Below are 26,181 nucleotides of genomic sequence, written 5' to 3'. Positions count from 1 at the left end.
TGGAAAGGGAGGAGAGATACCTAGTACGCAGCTTCTTCTGTGTGGGACAGAGGACATATGGGCCATATGAATTACACTGACCACAAAGCATTTGTAAAATAAGACAGTAAAGTAAATTTCTTTTTAGAGTGTGTAATCTGTGTTAAGTCATCTCAGCTGAATCACTGACTGGAGGGGGAGGGGGTGCAGTGAGGTAGACATTCGTCTGGTGAAACAGAATGGCACGGAATTGGAAACCTTGACATGCAGGCTTACAGAGTGCCTGTAGGGATCAGAGCAGACAGTGTAAAGCACCAAAGAGACGGTAGGACCTACCTACCAGATACATATACCCCATAACTTTCAAAAATCCACACTCTAGATGTGATCAGCAAAGGGGGAAGGGGGGGTTTATACACCATCCTCAGGAAGTATGGAGGACAGGCTTCTCTCCTGGTTTAACCATTTCCCAATATGTGGGCAAAAATCCCAAGCTTGTCTACCAAGGTAGAAAGCCTAAGATTGAATCACAAGTCTGCTACTTACTGTGTAACCTTAGGGATGTTACTGGGCCTCTCTGAGTCATTCTTAGAAATAAGGAAACAATAATTAACATACACATTTTGTGAATATTAAATGCTTAATAAATGCTCAAAGAGGATGAATAGCTATTAGAGAAACAACACTTTTATCTTCAGTCTAGTAATATAAGAAACTGAAGGAACTGAGAACAGGCAGGATGTGGAGAGCTAAAGGTTGAATTGTGTACCCCCAAAATTTGTATGTTTAAGTTCTAACCCTCAGTATCTCAGACTGTGACTTCATTTCGAAATGAGGTTTTCATAAATGTAATTTAAGATTAAGTCATTAGTGTGGGCCCTAATCTGGTATCCTTACAAAAAATAAATTTGGACACAGAGATACACACAGAGGGAAATCCATGTAGAGAGACATGGGGAGAAAACGGTCAATGAGAGAGACCTGAAGCAGACTCTCCCCACAACCCCAAGAAGACCCAACGCTGCCAACATCTTGGGCTCAGACTTCTAGCTCCAGAACTGTGACACAACAAAGGTCTGCTGTTGAAGCCACCCAGTTACGTGCCACTTTGTCATGGAAGCCCTAGGAAACTAATACATGGTGCAAGGCAAGTCTAGCAAACCACATAGCATACACAGTTCCCTGCGAAACCTTTAATGGTGAGCTCAAAGGAAATTCAGGGGGTTCAAATGATGCCTACCTTTTTCATTCTATCTCCCACCACACCTCCAAATTTCCCTTGCTCCCTAAACATAATGAAATGTCTGGAGTTAACCAAAGGTATATAATCCCTTACCTGAAACCTTTAGGGCCAGATATGTTTTGAAATTCAGGAATTTTCATTTTTTATAAAAGCATTATAGTACATGTAGCATATATGATGTAAAACCCCTGGTAGCATATAATAATATACCCTATATTTGGCACATTAATATTTCTGCAATTAGATATGTGAATACTACCACTTGGAGTAATTACTAGAAACTAGATATAACCTCACATCACTTCACGTTAAAAGTTGACAAATGAGTTAAGAAAAATCTTCATGTTTTAAAGCTTTTGAGATTTCTAAATTGCAGGTAAGGGACTACAAACCCATAGATCATTCTATTCCTCTCACCCCTATACATTCTGTTTCCTTCCCCTAAAATGAGCCTCTGAATATTCCTAAACATGTTAGCATTCCATTTACCTGCAAAACTCCTATGCCATGATTATTAGTTAACAAGCCAAAAAGCACTAATCAAAAGAAATCTTCCCTCATTACTTAGGTAGTTGGGCACTTCCCTGCCTTCTTCGATGGTATCTTCTAATGTGTATCTTTATTTGAGCAATTCCAAAAAGAACACTTTTTCCAGGTCCTTAGGGATCATGAAAGTCAATACTGTACATCTTAATGTACACTAAAGACTACTTGCTAGTAAAATACCCAGTGTTCCAGAAGTTTCCAACACCAGAATTTGCCAAAGAAAACAAGTTTTTCTGAGCACGTGCTTCTAAGTCATTCAGTTCTCTAAGTAATCTGGCTCTCATACAGCGTTGGTCCTCTATGCACATGTGAGCAAATAGATGGGATTTTGAATTTGGAAAAAAAAAAACACTTGATTACCAGCACAGTATCAGGACTATAAATTGGATGTAGTTTGCAGTTGTTACAACTAGTAAAAAAATTACTATTAATTTAACTTCATCATCATCAATTTACCTTGAGTTATTTGGTTAATCCTATATGGCAGGATGAAATGTGTATTTGCATCAGAATTATTTTAGCCTACAGAGTAGACAATTATTTCAAATATAAGCCATGTATATATCACTAATTCTAAAGTAAATTCATCATACTCACCTCCTCAAATCTCTGGCCACTGAGAGAGGGAAAAGGATGAAGCTGGTGAGCCATAGGCCCTTCAGCCCCTCCTGTCTGGGCTGTGTTCACAACATGGGAGAACCATTACTTTAAAGTAAATTACTATACGTTTATTTAACCTCTGTAGTCTCGCTACTTGCCATGTAGTAGCAATGGATTGAACGAATGAATGCTTTAAGAACGGGAAAGAGTGACAAAAAAATGCACAGAATTTAGCTCACAACCTCCTCTAGGTATTGCAATGATACACTGGGCTAAGATTATTGCATGGTTCTTTGAGCTTCTTAAAATATAGAGGAAATTGCAATGTCCTCTTAACTTCTCTTTAATGTTGTATTTGGAGAAGAGCCACAGCAATCCCTCTGGTTCCTTCCTGTCATCTCCTTCTGAAGAGCCAACTCATTTGGGCACTCGAGGGGCTAGTCTGGCAGCTGTCAAGCTCTGGATTATGCATTTTGAGCCCTGGCATCTGCAGCTGTAGAGAGACTCATCTCTAGTGTCTGCCCTGGCTGGGCTCCAAGGGCCAGAGCTGCCGGGGCAGGGTCGCCCAGTCCTGAGCTGTCAGAACCTCCTGGTGGCTACTTTCTTTCAGTCAACCTTGATAAAAAGAAGTATGCCTTCAATTCAATCCCCTGGTCTGTGTCTTATTGAAGCTGCCTGCACTAGGACTGAAATTGCGCCAGAATCTTCAGCGGGATCTACAAACCTGCTGCGTGAGGGTTTGAAGCTAAGAATCTAATTCAATACTGGAGCAAAAATAACTGATATTAACTGTATTATGTTGGTGCCAGTGGCACAGAGCCCACCATTTCTCTAGGGCCAGAGGGTTAGGGTGTAGGTAGGAAGTCTTCCCCAAACCCTTTAGGTACAACATGCAGCTTCCTCTCTTGTTCTACTCTTCGGCTGCTCATCTCTAGTCTTCACAGAACGAAAGAGACATTTCAAGGTCTCTAGCTGAATGAGGGATTGGTCTACACTGTACACAACTGCCTTATACTTGGGAGAAGGGGCAGGGTACCAGACACCATTGGACCCAAGGTCACTTGCAGAAAAAAAATTCTAAATCGAAGGCAAGGACAATATTCATAGGCAGTACAATTTCCACACTTAGGAAGGAAATGCAAAATTGTGGTTGGCAGCATCTAACAGAAGACTTATAGTCTCTAGGAAAAGGAGATAAACTCTTCAGGAATTAACCCAGAAAGTAACCAACAGAGATCCTGGTAACATAGCAAGGATTCATAAAGGAAGTATTCATAATTCCCCATTTTGCCTGTTATCATTAGGGGTAAGAATCCTTTGTTAATGTTATACACAATACATCGTTTCTTTAGAAAACTTGTCTATAGTTGTAATTCAAGTCTAATTGTTTTTGGATTCCAGTTAAAACCAAGCTCTATCTTTCTACTTAAAGTAAGATTTGTTTACAAAGTCGAGAACATCTATTGCAGCCTCTCCTTTATTGATCCAAGGTCAAAGAAACAAAGATCAGATTGGTACCACATACTACAGGTATTTATTTCCCAAGATCCATGACAAAATAAATGGAACTTTCCAGTGAAAGGGTTCAGAAGTTCAAACTTAAATGAATTAGAGCCAACTGGGAAGTGTTTATTGAGAGAGACTATAGCTCCAGCTAAGAGTAACAAATACCTTAAATTCCTACTATTCCCTCACTTTGACTCTATAATAGAATTTTTAAAGTAAATATTAATGACATATATAAATACACATAGAACATATACAATATAAATATCATTCACATAGGACATATACAATATAAATATCATTTAAAGTTATATATCCCTACCTTTAGCAAATATTTATATAATTCCCCCCAAAGGGAGCAAGCTTTCTATACCTTTGTTGCCATATCTCTTATTCTAACTAAAAACAAAATGCAATGTTTCTTCAATCATCAAAATTCAAAAACTTTCAAAATATTATACCTTTCCTTGTGACCCTACATTTTTAATGAGGCTAATGCTAGAATTGTATGTGCACAGTATTTGAAAAAACAAAAGTTCCTGGAATAAAGTCCAAATTGTTCAACAGACAAATTTCTTAACATCTCTGGGCCTCTATTTTGCCATCTGTGAGATGAGGATAATAAGAATTACCTCCCAGAGTGGTTGTGAGAATTATACGAAAAAATGTTTGGGAAAGCATTTTATTTCATTTTTATGTACAGTGATACACATTAGGAATTACTAATAAGACTACAATTAGATTTGTCATTGACTTATAGTCATTCCAGGGTCGGAAATAGGTCAAATGTTCAGTTTCTATTTCTTGCCTCCCCAGCACCTCCCCTTCTGTCACACCTGGATCTTGGCCTCACTTGGTCCTCAGTTGGGCTCCCTTTTTTATTAACAACTTTCCCAGAGTATGTGGGAGAATTGTGCCTGGCACATAAGCTTGTCAGGATTGGTACCTAAACCTTAAAGTTTAGGATGAGCTCTGGACTAGTGACTCTGAAAAAGTAAACATCTAAATAAACCTATTCAGTGCAAGATGTGTAGCTAAGGCTTGTTCACAGACTCTTTCCTATTGACGTTTTAAAAAGCCATTATTAAGCAGATGCTTTAAGAAAAAATAAGCACCGCTAATTCTCAGCTACATGATAAAATGTCACACATACTTCCTTTAGCTCACTACACAAAGGATTGATGAGACATCCTTACATTGGTTTTGCTTTTGTTGGAACATGTGTGAACTATTTCACTAGGGCTACTGAGGCTTGGGCTTAGAAACATCAAAAGCAACGCAGGTCACAGAGGTTGAATGGGACAGCCAATGTCCCCATCCACTTTCACTATTCTCCTCTCACTCAGATAGAGCGCAAGCTTCTGCCCACAGCAGACCTTTGCCAGCTCCCTTGCTGGTCCCACACACAGGAACAGGAGGGAGAATGCAGTAAAGAGGGAGAATCAGACTCACCAGCAGGTTTCTCAAGATAACTCTGATTACTTTAGACCCTGGGCAAATGAAGATGTTTATCATCAGAGACAGAAAAAGAGAAAGAGAGAAAGGAAGAAAGAAAAGACACTCTACATATCATCATATTACTCTTTATAAGAGGGCACAAATTGATACCGTCTTTGGAGAATGAACTTGCTACTTTAAAACAAGATATTTATCCTAGACACCACAATATATTTATTAACTTAGAATTAAGCTACTTGAATTATACAAAATGCCTTCCAAAATGAATTCTACCTTGCAATATAAAATGAGCATGGCATTCCCTGTGGAATCAACATTCTAATTTTTAAATAATACAGGTAAGTTTTGTGGTTCATCTCAGACTAGTAAACCATAGACTTAGCAGTCATACACTAATGGATCATATCACTTAATGAAGTTATCAAAATTATGCAAAGTGTTAGAAATTTTTTCATGGTGTTTCATGCCTACTTTAAATAAATCTTATCTTTTAAAAGGAGGAAATAAATATATACAAATATGGAGTTGATTTTACAAGTATCTCTTGTTGGAACTGTGTTGCAAAAAACTGTGTTGCAAGAATCAGCTTTCCATTTTGCCAGGAAATCCAGTCCCATTTTCTGAAGTCCCCACCTCCTCAAATGACCATGGGTATATTATTAACAGCCTTAGATTGATGGCTCTCCTTTTAAAAGACCCTGACTTGTACCATTCATGGAGTCTTGCAGACAATGAAAAGCCTATAGAGCACTACTTGGTATTCATTTATACAACATACATCGATCAACCCTATAGAGTACATGGGACCAGACACTGGCGTTATAAAAAGAAAGAGGTGGAGCCCCTGTACTCCAAAATTCACATTCTAGACCTTAGACATTTAGAAGAAAAATACTGAGCAAATTTGCAATCTCACAAGTGAAGGGCACTTTGTTTTGGTCTGGCTCACACTCTACCCACAATTCTCACCCAAGAATGGAGAAATATTTACATTCTCTCTCTCTCCATGAGCTAAGAAGGGAGACTTTGGCAGCAAGTAAAACCCTCACAGAAGGAATGCTTATTGCAAGACCAAATGTGTATTCCCTCAAAATTCCTATGTTGGAACTAATCCCCCAATGTGAGATTATTTGGAAGTAGAGCCTTTGGGAAAGACAACCCAGAGAGCTCCCTCACCTCTCCCACCTTACGAGAACACAGAAGAGGACAGCTATTTATGATCCAAGAAGCAGACTGCCCCTAGACCCAGAATCTGCCAGGGCTTGGTCTTGGACTTCTCAGCCTCCAGAACAATAAAAAATAACTTCCTCTTGTTTATAAGCTACCCAATCTCAAGTATCCTTCATATCCTTCACAGCAGCTTGAACAGAAGAAGACACCCATTTCATGTGGCAGGCACTGTTTAAAGCACTTTGCAGATATTTATAACAGATATTTTCTTCATTTAATTCTGACAATTATCCTTTAAGGAAATAATGTTACCATCATTTCTCTTTTACAGATGAGAAAAGCAAACCTTAGAGAGGTAATTCAACACAGCCAATGTCACACAATTAACGAAGCAATCAGAATGGTAACCTAAGTCAGATGTTAAAGAACCACTAACTCCACATACCCTTAGCAATCTAAGTTTGTTAGCCAAAAACATCTAGATTTTTCTCTTGGGTTGAACTACACCTATAAATACGCAAATATTCATCTAATTATAATTTTGTTTCACAGTAGACAACTGAATATATAACAGAAAAATAAAAGCTAAGTCAGAATTATCTGAGTATTGTTCCACTGGGAAAAAAATGTATCAGGTACAATTATAATAATAATACACAGGGAACTGTCTAGAGCTGAAATCAGAAATACTGGATGACCACCAGGCACCAAGAATATGAGATTCCCTTAAGTCAGCTTAGCAAAGCATAAGGATTCTTTTCAAAGGGTGTTCCTGATTTCATCATTAATCAGCTTATTCCCCCTTTTCCCTATTGACTGGCCGTCTACTTCAATAGAACACTCTGGCTGTTTTCAGAGCTTTCTCATTCAGCCTTTAAATTAGCTAACTGCCCAGCCACAAGGCAGGTAGCAATTTATGCCAAACAAATCATGAAGCAGAAGGCACTGAGGAAAGGCTGTTTATTTTCCTTCTGCTCTCTGGTGAGGAGGGGAGAGTGTGACAAATGTTTGTGGGTTGGTAAACTGTACTAATTTACAAGCCTGCTGTTATCTTTCTAATGTAACACTCCCTAGAGGAACTCCGAGGAATGATCTAGTTGAAGCTTTCAGCTTCAATCAATAAACTTGGAAGATTATGAAACATGGGCTCCTATTTAATATAGTAAAATCCTGCTTTTATGCCGTTGGGGGAAGGATTACTGTTATAAGTGATTTTGAAGTATAAGTTAAAGAAATTAAAACATGAATTAATATATTGCTTGCCAAGTTTTATGACAAAAATAATAGTAATAACCAACATTTGTATGGCTCATTACAGCTCAAGATATCCACTAGGATTCCTTGAAGGCATCTTAAAATCATCACCACCATCATCACAGCTACCATTCATTGACCATCAGGCACGGCTCTAAGTGTTTTACGTGTGCTCTACTCATGATCTCTCCCTTCACCTTCAAACTCTTCGTCCTGGTAGTGTTCCATATCTTAGGAAATGAATCACCACCTTATTCGATTCTGTGAGTCAGAAATAAAGAGTCATCCAGATACCACACTCCCCACACCCTCCAAATATAACCCATAACCAAACCCAATCAATTCCATCCCCTAAATCTACTTTGAATACTCAGCATTGTTCTAAGTCTACCACAACCATCTTAACCCATTGTCCCTCATCTCAGTTGTTACAATAGCTTCTCAACTGGCTTTCTGGCATCCTCTGCCCTTCCACACTCCACATTCATCTTCCCAGAGTGGGCAGTAGAAATGCAAATCTGGTCATGTCACACACACCTGCCCATGCACTTCACACCCTTCAAGGATCAGGCCCTGAACCATCACATGGGCTACAGAGCATGCAGGGTCTGGTGGCTGCTCCCTAGGACCATGTTATTCCCTGAGCTTCATCCTCCAGCTACCCCAGAATTTGTTCACATCCTACAAATGTATCCTGTACCCTTTGCTACATCACTCCCTACTCCTTCTGCCTGAACTGCTAGCACCACCATCTCCTTGCTCAGTTAATGCTAGTTTATTCATTACCTCTCATCTCAAACACTATACCCTTGGACAAAACTTTCCTTACTCTCCTCAGACTCCCCTCTCCTCACTCAATTAAAATTTCTTTGTTATATGCCCTCATGGGACAATGTTCAATTTCCTTACTGTCTGTTCCAAGGCAGAAGGGATGGTGTCTCATTAATGTACCTTCACTTTTTAGACCAGCAATTGAGAAACAGAAGGTAGGTATTCATTAGTTTAAAAATCTAATATGTTTGCAAATTATACTCCAAAAACTTTTTTCTATTTAATCTTCATAAGAGCCCTATAGAAGAAATATTAATTAATATTATCCCCATTTTATAAAGGAGGTGAAGAAGACTCAGATAAGCTCTCTCTCTTGCCCTAGGTCTCAGGCCCCTGGGTGTTGGATCTAAAGCTCAAACTTGGGTCTTTTGACTCTCTGGTCCTCCCAAACACTCTGTTACCTTCCAAATAAGAAATCCTATTATACGTTTTCACCAGTCAGCATAATAGACTGTGTTGAAGATTAATCCAGGCAAAAGAAGAGAAGATAACAATTATCATGATAGCTGTACAACTCAGCAAATGAGCTAAAAATATTGAATCATCCACTAAAGTAGGTGAAGCTTATGGCATGTAAGTTATACACTGATAAACTTGTTTTTAAAAATCATCATAATTCCTAAGTGATATTTTAAAATTCAACCCAGAAAGTACCTCGAAAATGATGGAACACTTAAATATCTTCTCTAGAGACTAGTTTAGGGTTTCTTAAAGTATGATCCGCACACCACATGCATCAGAGTTACACTGGATGCTTTAAAAGTGCAGGTTTCTGGACCCATTTCCAGATCTACTGGATCAAAATGGTTGGTGTTTCAGAAATCTACATTTTTAATTTGCATGGAAAGTGGCTCCTATGCACATCAAAGTTTGGAAACAGTTATCTAAATGCAGCAAGATTGCTTCAAAAAGGCAAGTGCCCTCAAGAAAGATAATCACCAGGTTAAGACATTGTCTTAACAGAGACACCTGCCTGCTCTTTAAAGTTAATTTTTGAGCATACAATGAGATTTATGATAATTGATAACAAAACACCATGTGTCTTACACAGATATTCAACTGAGAGCTACTGAATGTTCAGGGTACACAAAATTTTAATGTAAGCCAAAATCCCCAGTTAGTCACATAGGAAGCCTACTAGGCACAAAAAAAGTCTAAGTTCTTCCAAAAAGTTTTGTGGATGCTATTTAATAAGTATATACTGGGATATATCTACTAGAGTGTGCTAATATGAAAAATGATATTTAAATCTATTTTTTTCCTATACTGCTTCTACCAGGAGCCTCTATTGAATGGTTCAAGAATTCAATCTGCAACACTGAACTCTATAAATGACTGTTTGGGCAGTTCAGGTTACTCTGGAACAAATTATAGACAAACAATAAGGACCTAGAACTGGAGAGGAGCTTGAGGCAAGCCTTCAAGGATCAGCAAGATGTCAGCACTGAAAATGAGCCCATATCAGTAGAAAAGTTCCAGAGATCAAGCAGTTATTGGAGGTGTGAATGGGGCTAGGAATTAGAAACAGGTAAAAGCATATAGAGACAAAAGCAGGGCCTGCAATGGCTCAGAGGCCAAGCATACTCTTGATAGGTAGGAGAATGTTGACTCTTCAGGGCAGAGAAAAACGAAAAACTTAATCCAAGGTAACATAAAATTAAAATTTGTTTAAGTTTTCATTTTCTACTATGTGTTGGGTACCATGCTAGGTAATATGATTTACCCTTTTCAAAGTTCCATAGCTAACAGGGAATTTGAGCTCATGGACCCCAGAACCAGTGACTTCTCCATTCACTCACTATTAATATTGACAGAAAAATATATCCCAGCAATGACTAAGAAACATTAGAAAGCATATCTGAATGGTTGTAGACTCTATAATAATGCTGTAATTCATACTTGTTTTCCCCGTTCTACATCCTTTCTAAGTAAATGTGATGCTAAGTAAGCCTAGGCAAGTCTTATAAACTTGGATTGACGGTCCAAACCTATATTGGTGGCCTCTTCAATTTTGGGAGATACAATGAGTTAAGTAGGCAAGTAAGGAGTTAATTAGGTAGGTAGGTAGATAAGTAGATAGATAAATAGAAAGATAGATTAGATAGATGATAGATAGAGAGATGATAGATAGATAGATAGATAGATAGATAGATAGATAGATAGATGATAGATAGATGATAGATATGATATGATATAACTAGAAAAAAAGAAAGAAAATAATAAAATATTGCCCTTGCCTTTAAGGAACTTGTGATGTAATAATAGTATAGAAATCAAGAACAATGTTGCCATCCTAAAAGGCTACAATATGAGAAAAATACAGCATTCTAGAGTCTCAAAAGAGAAAAAGATGATATGAAAACCAGAAAGGCTTTGTGGAAGAAGGAGCTTCTGAAACGAGGTTGGATCGAACCCATGCAGCTGAGCAGAGAATTTTCCAGCAAAATGTACACCTGAAACAAAGGATGGGGGCAGGAAACAAGGTTGGAGGAACACCGACTAGTCACTTAGCTAGGAGAATCGGTGCTAGTAGGAGAGAGGAGGGCTAGAGGCAGAAATCTGCTTAACAGGATCATCATGTAGAGAACATAGCAGGCTGAACGGAAGGAATGTACTTAAATAGGATAGCACCTGAGCAACCACCAGAGACTGTGGAAGAGGATGGCGATCAGACCAGGGCTGCTCCTCATGAAAGCTAACACAGGGACGGTGGCAGCAGGCAGACAGGAAGGCAGGCTGTGTTCATAGTCAGGTAAGAGGTACGATGGGTCTGAACTAGTGTGGTGAGATGGAAAGCAGAAAAAACATATAGAAGTATATAAAGAATGTAAAGATACAAAAACACAAATACATAGAAATTTTACAGAGAGAATCCACAGATTGCTCCTTCACATTCTCTGCCTCATGTTTAAAAGCAAATCGATCTGAGGTTTGGTTTGGATATACAATTTTAGAAAAAATTAAACGAACATGGCAAACAAACAGAAGAATGGCCTCATGGGGAGAGCAACAAGAAAACTTTGTGTTAAAGTTCAAGGATTTTATATAATTTCTATAAATATAGAGACTGTCAAGTGGGACTTGCACATGAAGCCACAAGATAATGCTGAACATGCATCACAGGTGAGGAAATAAACATGAAAGCTACACAGGGGAGTAATTTAGAGTGGGTGCCAGAGCCAAAATATAAGGATTCAAATCGTAGCTCAGTCACTTAAGGTCCATGTGACCTTCCTTTGGCAAGTGCCTTAGTTTCCTTGTCTGTAAAGTGGAGATAATAGTAGGACCTATTTCACAGAACTGTTGAAAGGTGTTCCAGTTATCAATATATGCCTTCAAAGCTCCAAACTCAACCTTTGCTGCCTGCTCTGCACAAATTGACATGGATCCTTTAAACATTTCTCCTTTGCCAAATGGCACAATGCTGAGCATTGTCATGAGGGGACACCAGGAGACACCAGAAGAGAAAGGGGTTTCCCTCCCAGTTCCCACTCATGATCATTCAACAGCCTCCTGCAGCTTGTGGTCTTTCCAGTATCAGGCTTCGTAGGGGATGAATTTTCCAGTGCCCTGTTTCTGCAGCGTGCAGTGGCCAACATCAGCCAGCACCTGGCACCCAGCAGCTTCCCTGCCACCCTAAACTAACACTTCCTTGAGCATTACTGCAGCAAGTTCTGAAGTACCACACACCCTTGTGAGCAGCTTCCTCCAGCACCCCAGGGAAGATTCACAGCAGGTTCCACCAGGGAAGTGCCTCGGAATCTCCTCTGCCATCCTGCATGCCAAAACCACACCCCGTCCACTGAGGTGTGACTCTTAATCCCAGAGTGAGGAGGACCCACTTCAGGTTTAATTCTTCCTTGGAGGCTCTTTCACAATGTGGGGGTGGGGGGGGGGTAGTGGCTGCTCCTGTATATGTTAATCCTCTAATTTTGAGTTCTCTTTACTTCTTACTAGCCAGTGACTCATAATTCCAATCTCTTGTCATGGATTTTAATACTTTATATTTTACTTCCACTGCTCAAATCACTTGTGGTTTCTGTCTCCTTCTTGGACACTGACTGATGGAGGAGGATTAATAAAATCCTATCTGTTAAGTACAAAATAATCGCCTGCACAATAAGAACTTTTAAAGTGTTTATTTTAACAGTATTTTAATATGAGGGCCAGAAAGGAAAGAAGTAAGTATAGTTTAAGATCTAACATTACATAAATGTCTGATATGACCCAGTATTGTTGGTAAAGAAAAACTGTTTTCCTTCTATTTCATTTACAATTTTCCCATTAAATATACTTGTGTAATAAACATATTGCCTGTCATACTAAAGATCAGCAATATACCTTAAATAAGTGATATTAAAAACAAATACATAGCAAAGGCATATATATATTTTAGTGTTTTAAGTGATTGATATAATAGCACTGGCCAAATGATAAACTCAAGTTAACTAGCATCCCCCTATTCCATAAAAGATATTTCTATTGAAATGGTTTCCCATACAAGATTAAAAATATATAATGCATTATACTTTTTACTATACTCTCTTGGGACTTTTTTTTTAAAGTTTACATCCATATGATTCTAAAAGTACTTAGGGAAGATATGATCATTCTAATTCCTGACATAGGGAAACTGAGGCTGGAAGAGGTTAAATGTTATCCCTATGACCCCCAAACGCTAATTAGTGATGAATGTGAGAACCGATCCCATATCTCCCAGTTCTCAGCCAAATGCTTTTTCCCCTTTACTATATTAACTCCTCGACAACTGTGATCCAGATTGATTCAACCTCAAATGACATCTTAAATTAACTTTTTCTCTGAAATGTGAAATATTCTAAGTTTAGGAGATTCATGCAAGCCAGCTTGATAGGTATACAGGCCATGGGCGCCTTACCCTCCAATAACCCATTCCACACTAATGTGGAAAGACCAGTTGTAACTCTCTTATCCATATGATGAGGGCAATGATAGATCTCCGTTTGCTGCTCTGAGTTTGACCCCAGGCCCTTCACACAACCCTCCTGCATCTCAGTTTCTTCATGCTAAGAGTTGCATCAAGAATGCATCAAGGATGAGTTTTCTTTCTCCTCTAAACCACTATAATGCTAAAACTGCAAAGTCATTCCCAATCTTACTTTTTTCACCTACAAAATGTAGAATTGGACTGGATGTTACATTAAATCCTTAGCAGTGCTCATGTGCTTTGATTCTAATATTTGAAACATGACTCCAGAGTTTTAGTACCATTTTAATGTGTCATTTGGGAAAGTGGTTCATCAAAAGCACCATGAAATTTTTAAAGAATAATGCCATCCACTATATATTCTAATTCCAAAGGCTTGAATGGGTCCAAGAATCTGTATTTTAAAATTTACCAGGGATTGCATGGTTGGGTGTGAAAATCACTGCTCCCAGGCTCTCAGACTCATGGTTTTGTAGTCCTATCTTGTGTAGCACAGCTCCTCAAAGCCTCCACGAACGGATTATTTGCCATATCATTACTCTATAACAAATTACAGTCTCCCATTGTTGCACTGTGCACATGAAAAGTCCAACTTCAGCTCAGTGGTGAAAACTGATAGCCACATTATATTATGAAATTTAGAAATGACAGATCCTTAGTGCCTGAAAGAGTCAGATGACAGAAATCATATCTGTGACAGGTGACAGATTTTCCAAAGCTCTCAAAGCAAAAACCTAAAACATATGCTGAAGAGCCCAACTCAAAATCAAGTATCTGAAAGGATTTAATAAGACACCTACCATGATAACAGAAGATTAGAGTTCTAGAGACTTCATTTATAGTATTTATCTTTGAACATTATGTTTTATTCGAGAATTCTCAGATCTAAGAGTAAAGATCTATATTCGAATTCTGACTTTAACTCTAAGCTTTGGGACTGGTACCCACTTACTTAACCCTTGGTCATATATATGTCTGAAAAATGAAGATGTCCAACTGGAAATGGTCTGTATTAAAATTAAATGATTCTGTGAAAGGCAAGGTTAAGAAAGTAATACATGTTGAATTTGATTTTGCTGTAAGGATTATGGATAATGTATCAGCCACTTCCAAAAGTTATATGCAGTGGTATAACCACTGAGTTAAGAAAAAAGTTTCCTTTCAAAAATTCTATATCCCAGCAGCAGGCAAAATGAACACTCCTAGACAATACTGTGCCCTTCACAAAAGAGGAGGCTTGTGTTTGGAAATAACAATAGCAAATACTCACATAGCAGGCACTGTGATAAATGTTCAAAACATAGCAATTTACTTAATCCTCACAGCAGCCAAATAAAGCAGGTACCCTCTCTGCAGCACAGAGATCAACAACCTGCCCCAGGTCCCACCGCTAAGAAATACCAGACTGGGATTCGACCTCAGGCAATTTGCCCCTAAAGTCTGTGCTCTTACTGTCATAGCCTGCCTCTTTCCAGTTCAACAAACTTTTAAAAATTCCCACTTAGGAATCCTTTCCACAAATCAATGGGTCATCAGCAGTTTTCTGGAGAAACAGGAAACAATTCAAATACTTGATAATTTTCTTGCCATTCGTGGTTGTGTGACACGTGGGAATTTGATGCTGTTGAAGGGAAACAGATTTAAAATGCAAACGTGACCACTGCTTATATGCATGCTTCCAGAAAACTAACCTTTTGCTATCTTTTTAGGTCTGCGTACACCCAGACTCCTAAAAGTCTTGCCTTGTTTCACTCTATTTGGGTTCCAGAATCTTGACGCTCATGGCCAGGAAGTTTCTGCCAGTGCAAATCTACACATAAAATATTGCCTAGATGCAATATTTTAACTCACAAATACGGGAAAATGACAAAAAATACTGTCCAGGATGTTATAACCCGCACTCTATTAAAAAATATTATTCACTTTATTTTATAGTTCATTGACTGCATACAAAACACAGTGCACAGTGTAAAGGATATGGAGAGAGCTCGGTCTGTGGTTCTTCCTCATGAGAGAACTGGTGATCACCTATAATTAATGTGGCTGGAGTAGGAGGCTCCTAGCTAGTCCAGTCTTTCCCTCTCCCCTAAAGTCTATGGTGATGTGGGAAGCCATGGCTAGTCCGGCAGCACAGGCCCACATCCAGAAGTGTGCAACTATGGCATTAAGAGGAAAGACCCCTAAAATAGACCCTTAAGGGCTGGGTGGGCCTTGCTCCAGCCCAGTCTTTGCTCTTCTGCCCTAGTTTCCTTCCCACTGGACACTGGTAGTGATTGCTGAACTTGGGAGCGTCTATCTCCGTGCGGAACCTGAGAGGCACTAGGACCCACTCGCTCATTGTACCCTTATCTTTACTTTGCTTGTTTCAGTAATTCAATAGTTAACCAAACTGCAAGCAATTTAAAGCTGAATCCAAGTTTCATTTTTGCTAATCTTTAAACCTAGACAGGCCCTTGTGGGCCGGTGTAGCTCAGCTGGGATCTGCTGTTTGCATCAGGCCACTTATTACCAAGTCTTTGTCTTTGCCTGGGCACTTGATGAAAGTACAGTTGTGGAGCACTGGGTGTTTGCTGTGAACCTGGGGAGGGCTGTGTACGACTGCCTCAGCTGGAGGTCTCCTGAGCATTGTGTCTGAGCTCTCTCAGTTGGAAGGGGCATTCTTATGCTCAATTTGTTCTCTTTTGTAGTGGTAATGGGAGGGTTTTCAAGCCCCTTCCTTAAGAGTGGTCTCTTGGAACTGAAAAAGCATCCTCTTCTGGCACAACTCAAAGATACTTCCTGTCAAACACCATTAATCACCCAGGCACCTGTAGTGGGGGGACCCACTAGCATTACTGCTTTATCTCAACCTGCTCATCAGAGGTTTACAATATGTAGAACCTGTTTACTTCATGCTAAAAATGCCTATCCAAGTTGCTGGAATGCCAACTGCCGAACATTATACTCTCATGTTAAACAAAATAGATACCACCTAACCAGAAATAAAATTTCCAAATTACCAATAAAGTCACCACCCATGCCCATACCTTGTCTACCCAACCCAAACCTAGGCTGTATTTGTTCATACCACTCTTTTGATTGACATGCATTTTTCCCTTCCCTAAGTCTAAATCTCAACTCAATCTAAATAAGCTCTGAGAACAATTTGGAGCTGTATCATATTTGGCATTTCCCCTAGGACTTTACATATAAGAGCTCCTCAAAATAGTGATCACTTATTGCTGGCGATATTGAAGTTCAAGACACACAGTTCTCGGTATCTATAAATGCAAAATCCCATTGTGCTCTAATTCCCCAGTAGAACAGAAAAAGAGGAAAATGAGATACAATTTTCAATATGGAAACAACTTTCCACAAATGGGAATTTCAAAAACAGTCAATCTCATCCTTAAATTCCTTTTGGTTTGCAAATGTTATTAACCTCACCCAAGGCTGTATCTGTATGATGAAGAGAAACATTTTTGAAAGTGGGGGAAAGGAAACAGGGGGATTGATGGACCAGATCTCATTAAGTTACTCTAAATATCCAATTTCAGCCTTAACAAAATCCATCAACTCTATTTTTCTCACTAAAATTAAAGCATCCAGCCATGATTTGACCAATTTTCCCTTCTGATTTGGCTCTTCTGCTTGATACCTTATTAGTTAGTGGTAGGATCTGGTTGACAGGTGTGATAATGAAAGTTAAATGTTCAGCAGACCCCAGGGATACCACTTTGAAACTGAAGTTGATGTCCATGTAAATAAGTTACTTGTAATAATAATAACTTGCATATGTACTGTGCTTCATGGTTTAAAAAGCTTTTCCAAATATATTAGCTTATTTGATACAATATATTCTTACAAAATAAGTAGAGCAGGAATGATTATCTCATATAGAAGAGAAAACATCAGTGGTAATATTACTGCCATAGAGGAATAGTTAAATCTTTTGTTATTTACATACCTCCTTTATATTTATTGCCAGAGGTGGTGACCATTAAAGAGATTTATCTGAGTGTGGTATGTGCCACTGTCAGACATTGCTGTAGGACAATTATTCCCAAGGTTTAGCATGCGTAATAATCACCAAAAGGGCTTGAGATTGCCAAAGTTTATGAGTCAGTAGGTCAAGGGAAGACGGAGGAGGAGTTGAATATCTAACATGTTTCCAGACAACATTAATGTGTAGGATCTGTGGACAGACCACTCTTTGAGAACCATTTATCAGGTACACAAGACACAATTCTCTTCTGTCCTCCACTGACACCAGATGAAAACCTGAGCATGTCCCAAAGCATTTCTGCTCACAGTTGTGTTCTTCTAAATTCCAAAGACTCTAAATTATAAACATAATTATAAACATAATTTCAATTCAGAAAGTAGAATGTCTAGTTTATGATATTAATCAAAACTCTGACTTAATTTAGTGTTAAAATTCCTCCCTTCTTTCTCTTCAGGCTTTCTCAGGCTGACAGCAGAGCAGAAAAGAGGCACCTGACTGGCTTCTGATTTCTCTCCTTCCTCTTCCCCCCATACACCAGCTGCTCTGTGGTTAGTGGAGAGGATCTTGTAGAGGTAGAAAAAAGAAAGATAAAGGGTAAAGAAAGATCTTACATGAGCTGGTTCTGTTTTAACAACCTTCATACACTCTCACTCATGCAGTTCAAAATTGACTCTCCAGTGGGTGCTTTTGCGGGTTATTTGAGAATGAAAATATTGCAAGTCATGTGCTATATCTCTGTTCTACCTAGTTGCCACCTACTCCTTCCTCAGCCCCTAGAAGTCTAGTGTTCACCCTCTAGGGTCTTGCCACAGGGTCTCTGTCTCTTCAGAAGGCCCTAATGGATAGAACCATGACCTATGATATTAGCTCTCTCTCTCCTTCGTTTGGTTTACTGGAAACACTACCACATATCTTGCACAAACAAATTCCAGGAAAACACACCAATGGTATAGCGGCAACCTCTGTGCTGCTGCCACAAGCCTCTTTACCATTCTCATGCATGTGTACGCCCTCACCCAACTGCAAGCAACACATTTCACGGTCTCCAAGGGGATTCGTGGGAATCTCCCTCACAAAACTTTAGACAAAGGAAGTAATACACGTGTCCATTCCTCCGGGTAAGGGAGGGGTATAGATTTATGATGCCCTATCCCTCTCTTCAATTATATCTCTTCATAAATCTTGACTTCTCTTCCTACTCCCTAGCCCTTTAATATTTTCAGCGTGTGGAAAAGGCTAGAAAAGTATGGAATTGGCTTTTGATCATTTCTCCTATTAATTGACCTATGTAAAACCCATTTTGAAATTTCTCATCCATTAAATCAAAGATATATTGGTTAATTTTAGATGTCAACTCAGCTAGGCTAACATGTCCACTTGTTTCATCAAAAAACTATCTTAATGTGGCTGTAGACATATTTTTTTAGATATGACTAACATTTAAATTAGTAGATTTTGGGTAAAGGCTCAAAGTCCTGGAGATCACCATCATCATGTAGGTAGGCCTCATCTAATCAGTTCAAAGTCTTAGGAGAAAGACTGTGGTTTCCTGAAAAGGAAGGGATTCTGTCTCAAGGCTGCCTCAAGACTCAAGACTGCAACATTAACTTTTGTAGGAATTTCCAGCCTGTTGGCCTATCCTACAAACTCTAGACTTGCAAGTCCCAAGAATCATGTGAGCCAATTCCTTAAAATAAATATCTGTAAATCAATTTCTAGATAGAGAGACAGGAGAGAGAGGGAGAGCATGCGTGCAAACACTGGCTAGCTAGCTTTGGGATTTGAACAAATCTTTCTCACTCTAAGGATCATGTTCTTACCACCATAAAGTATTACCACAAATAAGGATGAATCCCTATATCAGTTGTAACTCATAAGTAGATGCACCCATGAAATTATATATGTCTAGAACAAGAACAGTTAAATCAGTAATTTTAGGATAAGACAATTCTACCAATTTGATTGAACCAATTGGTTGGCACTTCACAAAAATAAACCATTCAGATGATGCATGTTGTTTGTATTGTCAAGGTATTTGATGGGGAACTATATTTGTAATAATAGTAAAAATTTAATTTTTAAAGAATTCATTTTCTGAAATCCTTACTACAAGTGATCTTCAGTCTATACACATTATATTGTTAAACATCTATAGCAAAGGTATTATTAGCTTCATTTAACAAATAAGAAAGGGAGGCTTACAGATGTCAAATAAGGTCACACAATGAATATGTTTAAATCCTAGCTCCATCAACAGTAAAATTAAAAAATACTACTTACCTCACAGTTTGATATGGAGAAAAACTGAATAATATATGTAAAAGTACTTGTCACAATTTTAACACATTCTAAGTATTCAAGAAATATTAGTTCCTTCTCCTCTTTGTAGAAATAAATATCTACCGAAAGAAATTATAGTTACCTGCTTAAGAATTTTATTTTGCTATGAAAATTCAAGAAGGGATTAGAAAACAAAGTGTGCCAACATATACCTCTTGTGAGCCTCCTAGGAATCTCATTCACAGCTATGGCCTCTGGTAATGGACACAGTAATACAAATCTAGGATATAGAAGTATAGCCCCTCGAAGAGAAAAATAGTTTTAAAAATCAACTAACTGCTCCCTATGTTTTCCTTCATTTTACTTTTGTATTCTCACTCTTATATGAGCAAACAAAATTAGGAAAAACTGTCCCACACTATGGATCTTATCCAGAACTACCCTCATGCTATCCTGACACTTCAGACTTATAGAAAATTCTCTCATCTTAAAAGAGAGATAAAACAAGATCTCACCTGTGCACGCATGTGTGCGCACACACACACACACACACACACACACACACACACACACACACACAAAGCTCTCATCTGACTAGAAGTGGCTTCTTCCAGAATCTTTCTGAAGCCAAAAAGTAGGCCTTGACCTCCCTAGAAAGTTTCCTTGACCATATAATATTTCTGATTGCATATATGTGAGCATTTTATTATGTTGCTGACCTCACTGAGCAGAAAATAGGCAATTAATTTTCCTCTAATCCCAAAAGTGGACACTTACTCCAGGTCAAGGTGGGAAAATATATTGTGGTCATATAACAATGAAGTTTATACTACTCTCCAGGTTCCTGCTTAAGGTAAATTAGCCTGAACTGTTCCTTCATTCTATCAGGACAAAATGTTCTTTCTTCATATGGTACAGGCAAATATTTCAGAATATTAGGTTCTGGGAACAGCAAGCAATAAGCAAAGTCAAAGCACCAGGCAGTCTGATCATTCATCATTTACTAACCTGCTGCTATTTTTTATACCAGCAAAATACTGGGTTTGAACCCTACCTTTCATTTAACAGTGCTGAAATAGCCAGAGCTGTATGGTTAAAATTGCAAGAAATTTAAAACAGGTTTCCTTCCATGACTGGTACAGAAGGCTCAAAAGGAGATATCCCTCCAGATAAGTTAACTGTTGTCCCTCCCATTATTTAAAGACATAAAAAATCCCAGAATATAACCCTAGTCATGACTAAAGCCTTCTAGTTCAAAGAGCCACAACCCCTTAATCACATATTTGCCCTGACTCACAAAGACAGTTGAGACATTGGTGGATTATCCATCACATGGTGACCCAAGATAAGATCCTGAGGGGTCATGGATGAAACAGGAAGGTTTATTCTTTGAAAATGAACTTCCCAAGCTCATTGACACTGATAGATTACATTTTAGAAGAGTATAAATAAAGGCCTTTCCTTCTTTTTCTTTCTGTCTCTTTCACTTAGAACACTCTGGATACAAGGAAAATAATCAATAAGTAGAGCTTCTAGCCAAACTTAAGGGGATGAACTGATAAATGCTAAGCCTTGGAGCATTAAGAAGTCTCATTGTGCAGTTTCAGAACAATTTCCATGTCATTAGCTCTAACTGTTCCCTCCACCAATGGGACCGACTCTTAACCACAGCATCAGCATTGTTTTACTTTCCACTCTCAGGCATGATAAAAATGACAACAATATAACCATAATGATGATGATACCACCTTCCATATGTATGACATATTCAGGAATACAGAGTTTATTTATATGCCAGTTGATTAAGCTGCATGAAGGCAGGAGTCATGACTGTCTTATTCATTGTCATGTTTCCCAAAGTCTGTCAAAACCCCTGATTGGAAATATTTGCTGACTCGACAAACCAAGTATCTCATTTGGTTCTCAGAAAACAATGTCCTTGAAATAAATCATTAGTTCCATTTTACATAAGATAAAACTGAGACTCACAAAGTAAGCAATGTGCCCAACGTGTACACTATTAAGTGGCTGAGTCAGAAGACAAACTAATTTAGTATTCCAATTCCAAATTTAGAATTCATTCCCCTATAGTGCTGCCAAACTTGATGAGAGCAACATTGTGGATAAGGCAAGTAATAAGATTAGCATGTCAAAATGTAGGAATAACTATGCTACTAAAAGGATGACAAAAGAAAAAAAATCTAAAACTCTAAGGTCAAATCACAATAAAAGTGTAGTGAGGAGTCAAGTTCAAGAGATTGGTCATTATTAATCAAATTATAGATCAGCCCCAATAGCCACATATTTCCTTGCACTTGCACTCAAGAGACCCTTTTGTAAAACATTCACAGAAAAAGATCAATACCTCTCTGGAGGTAAGTGGCATAAATTATGTCTCAACATATACACCACAGGAGTTCTACTGTGTGTTGTATACAGTAATTGCATTTTATAGATGGCTGTGGAAAGCTTCAGTCCTCATTGATTTTGATCATAAACTAAAAAGCGACAAAAAGAAAAGAACAGCACTTTATATGAAGAAGTCAGTCAGCTGAAGCTGCAAAAGAAAATGAAAATTTGGCATGCTGAATGTGATCAATTCATGTTTCTTGGAAAATGAATGTAGATATTTGAGTGCTTCCATTATGAGCTGGTGGGCTTGAATGGTACTATGAGAATCTCTGTTCATCTAATAGTCAGTGGTGGTACCTATCAGCAGGATTTAAGATGACAGGAAGCCAGACTAAACTAGAGCTCTTTCTAGCTTGCCACATTATGGATGTCATCAGAATGGCATATGAACCACATTAACTGAATATTTGTGTTTTTATTATTGCATTTAATGTGTCTTTGGGATTTACAATCAAAATTAAATGGCGATTGTGATGTAATCTGGGACCATCAATATGTCACTAACACCTTTAACTTCCAGAAGCATATTTTCCAAGTATTGCTCTCTTGATTTCCTTCATTTCTTCACGCCCTTCACAGCAAGCAATTCTGAAGGGATGTTAATGCAGCATAACAACTCTTTACCCTGTTTCAAGGCCAATTTTGCAATATGGGCAAAATGATTGGAAATGGAGTCCTGAAAACACTGAAGCCATCTGTCAGGGACTCAGTTAAGAAGATTCACATTGTTTCACAGCCAAGGATGGGGATAAATTATGCCTGGCTGGAAATGTCCAAAGAAAGTAGATTACCATTCAAACTTATTAGGATGAATTATAAAACTTTTATTATTCATTGCCCTGGCATAATCACACTTTTAAATGATGATAAATCATAGCTACACTGATGAGTATGAAGGCAAATGGTATATTAGCTAGGTATATTGGCTAATTTTTTTTAAGTAAGTAATATCTAAAGTAGGTGTCACTAAAAGAAACCAAATTAGCCAAAATAATTTTTTAAATAAGTAATATCTAAAGTAGATGTCACTAAAAAAACCCACAATCCTCTGTCAAAGTATTTGTAGACCTATTTACAATCATAGACACAATCCTGTGAAATGTTTCTGTACATTTTGTAAAAATAACCCTGTTAATATTTAATCACAAACTCCAGAAGTACTTGGCTAATATTTATTCATGCAATGTATTTGGTAAAATATTAAAGAACAGGAGGGCGGGGCTGTTGTGATTAAATTATATGGCTTGGGATGTAAAGCTTTAGAATAAGTTAAACACCATGCCTCCTTCCTCCCTTAAATATTTATTGCCATTATAAAACTATTGACATCTTACAGAGAAAACAGCAATTCTCGCATTCTTTAACACAGACTTTTATACTAGTAAATAGGGCTACTCAAAATGTTCCCACAAATGTTGGAACTGATCTGCTTCACAGGAAGCAAAGACCTCCCCGGTTGTTAAGTGTCATACTACACTTACTGTCACTTCCGCATTCCCTCACTCACACAAGGCTGAGGGAGAAGAAAATACAGTACTCATTCTATGAAGTACCAAGTGACAGTTTGGATGCAAAGTTTCAATTGGTGAATTAAAAGTTTTGGGAAAACAGCCCATATATATGTGAAGACAATTTCTGTACTAATTCAAAAACTGCTCATGGATTCTTTTAGTTTCCCGCCATTTATTTTTTCATTTAGTCTTAATCTGAAGTACTGCCAAAGTGATTTAGTTAATTTTTCTCTAGGTATCACTCATGGAAGCCTTTTTATGAACAGAAAAGTAATTAAATATATTGTTTGGAGAATTATAAAATTTTAATGTCCAAATCAGAAGCTTACCTCGAGAAAGATGTTCCAAAGAGTTAAGATTAAGTCATTAGGCAACCCAGAAGGAACCTGCCTTTCAAGGCAGGGTTGTGTATTTCTGGTTTTACCACTGAGGATGCAATAGGACTTGAGGGTTGGAGGAACCAAGATGCAGAGTCAGAGGACTAAGGTGGAATTTGGCTTAATTAAATCAAGGGCCAAATCATTCTGAACTAGTTGTCAAGTAAAATAGGATCCAGCAAAGCTATTGAGAAGCAAAAATTCCTCCCCATCCAACCAATGATATATGATTTATAAACTGATAGATGAGATTATGGTAGTACCTAAATATTTAGTATGTAATATTATATTCGTAAGATAACATAGTATGGTATGGTGGAAAGGAAGGATAAGAACAAATACCTACCGTAAGCTAATGCTTTCTATGTAGTATCTTCATGTGTCTTTTAAGTTAGACATTGTTATTAACATTAGGCAGATTAAGAACAAGGACTGTACCAGTTAAAATGATGGGTAATAAAATTTTCCTAAACAGGTTTGTAGTCCAGTGGAAGGGCCTGATAACTACCTCATCCTACCACACTATTAACTGATGACCTATAAGGCTTGTAACAGCTCTCTGTCTTTGTTTAAAAATATATATTATTCAAGTGGCCCTCAGTATTCTACATGTGAATGAATTAAGGCTTGGAAAATTTTAATGACTGAATCCTATGAGTAAGTGTCCGAAGAGGAACTCAGAACTAAACTTTCTAATATTAAACTATGAGGTCTCTCCACTACCCCACACTATCTTTTTTTTATATAGTTTATTACCAAGTTGGTTTTCATATAACACTCCACTCAGTGCTCTTCCCCACAAGCGCCCCTCTCTATGACCATCAACCCCCATTCCCTTACCCCCTCCCTCTTCAGCCCTCAGTTTGTGCTCAGCATTCAAAAGTCTCCAATGTTTTGCCTCATTTCCTCTCCCCAAATCTTTCCCCACCTTTCCCATTCCCATGGTCTCCTACTAGGTTTCTCCTGTTAGACCTATGAGTAACAACATAGGTATCTGTCCTTCTCTGCCTGACTTGTTTTGCTTAGCATGACACCCAAGAGGTCCATCCATGTTGCTACAAATGGCCAGATTTCATTTTTTCTCATTGCCATGTAGTATTCCATTGTATATATATACATCTTCTTGATCCATTCATCAGTTGATGGACATTTAGGCTCTTTCCATGATTTGGCTATTGTAGAAAGTGCTGCTATGAACATTGGGGAACATGTGCCCGTATGCATCAGTACTTCTGTATCCATTGGGTAGATCCCCAGAAGTGCTATTGCTGGGTCATAGGAGAGTTCTATTGATAGTTTTTTGAGGAAACTTCACATTTTTTTCCAGAGTGGCTGTATCAGTTTACATTCCCACCAACAGTGTAGGAGGGTGCCAATTTCTCCACATCCTCACCAGCATCTATAGTCTCTTGATTTGTTCATTTTAGCCACTCTGACCGGTGTGAGGTGGTATCTCAGTGTGGTTTTGATTTGTATTTCCCTAATGATGAGTGATGTTGAGCATCGTTTCATGTGCCTGTTGGCCATCTGGATGTCCTCTTTAGAGAAGTGTCTGTTCAAGTCTTCTGCCCATTTCTTCACTGGATTATTCATTTTTTGGGTATGGAGTTTGGTGAGTCCCTTGTAGATTTTGGATACTAGCCCTTTATCCGATATGCCATTTGCCACTATCTTCTCCCATTCTGTCGGTTGCCTATTCGTTTGTTTTTTTTTTTATATTGTTTCCTTTGCAGTGCAGAAGCTTTTTATCTTGATGAGGTCCCAATAGTTCATTTTGGTTCTTGATTCACTTGCCTTTGCGGATGTGTCAAGTAGGAAATTGCTGCGATTGAGGTCAAGGAGGCTATTACCTGCTTTCTCCTCTAGGATTTTGATGGTTTCCTGTCTCACATTCAGGTCCTTCATCCATTTTGAGTTTATTTTTTGTGAATGGTGTAAGAAAGTGGTCTAGTTTCATTCTTCTGAATGTTGCTGTCCAGCTCTCCCAGCACCATCTGCTAAAGAGGCTGTCTTTTTTCCATTGGATACTCTTTCCTGCTTTGTCAAAGATTAATTGGCCATAC

The 26,181-nt window shown here is 38.3% G+C and overlaps 1 protein-coding gene and 1 long non-coding RNA gene across 2 annotated transcripts in view; one reads left to right on the top strand and one right to left on the bottom strand.

Moving 5' to 3' along the window:
* Nucleotides 1-26,181, bottom strand: part of NXPH1 (neurexophilin 1) — a 288,472-nt gene that overhangs the window by 202,519 nt on the left and 59,772 nt on the right. The window lies entirely within an intron of this gene.
* LOC115306775 overlaps nucleotides 10,888-26,181 on the top strand; it is a 22,314-nt gene continuing 7,020 nt past the window's right edge. The window contains exons 1-2 of the long non-coding RNA XR_003915440.1: nucleotides 10,888-11,339; nucleotides 17,993-18,086. This is a non-coding gene — a long non-coding RNA (uncharacterized LOC115306775). The remainder of the gene's footprint in view (nucleotides 11,340-17,992; nucleotides 18,087-26,181) is intronic.

Source organism: Suricata suricatta, chromosome 2, assembly GCF_006229205.1.
Source record: "Suricata suricatta isolate VVHF042 chromosome 2, meerkat_22Aug2017_6uvM2_HiC, whole genome shotgun sequence".
Taxonomy (NCBI): Eukaryota; Metazoa; Chordata; class Mammalia; order Carnivora; family Herpestidae; genus Suricata; species Suricata suricatta.
The sequence above is the reverse complement of the archived record's forward strand: the minus strand, read 5'-3'. Positions and strand labels throughout refer to the sequence as shown.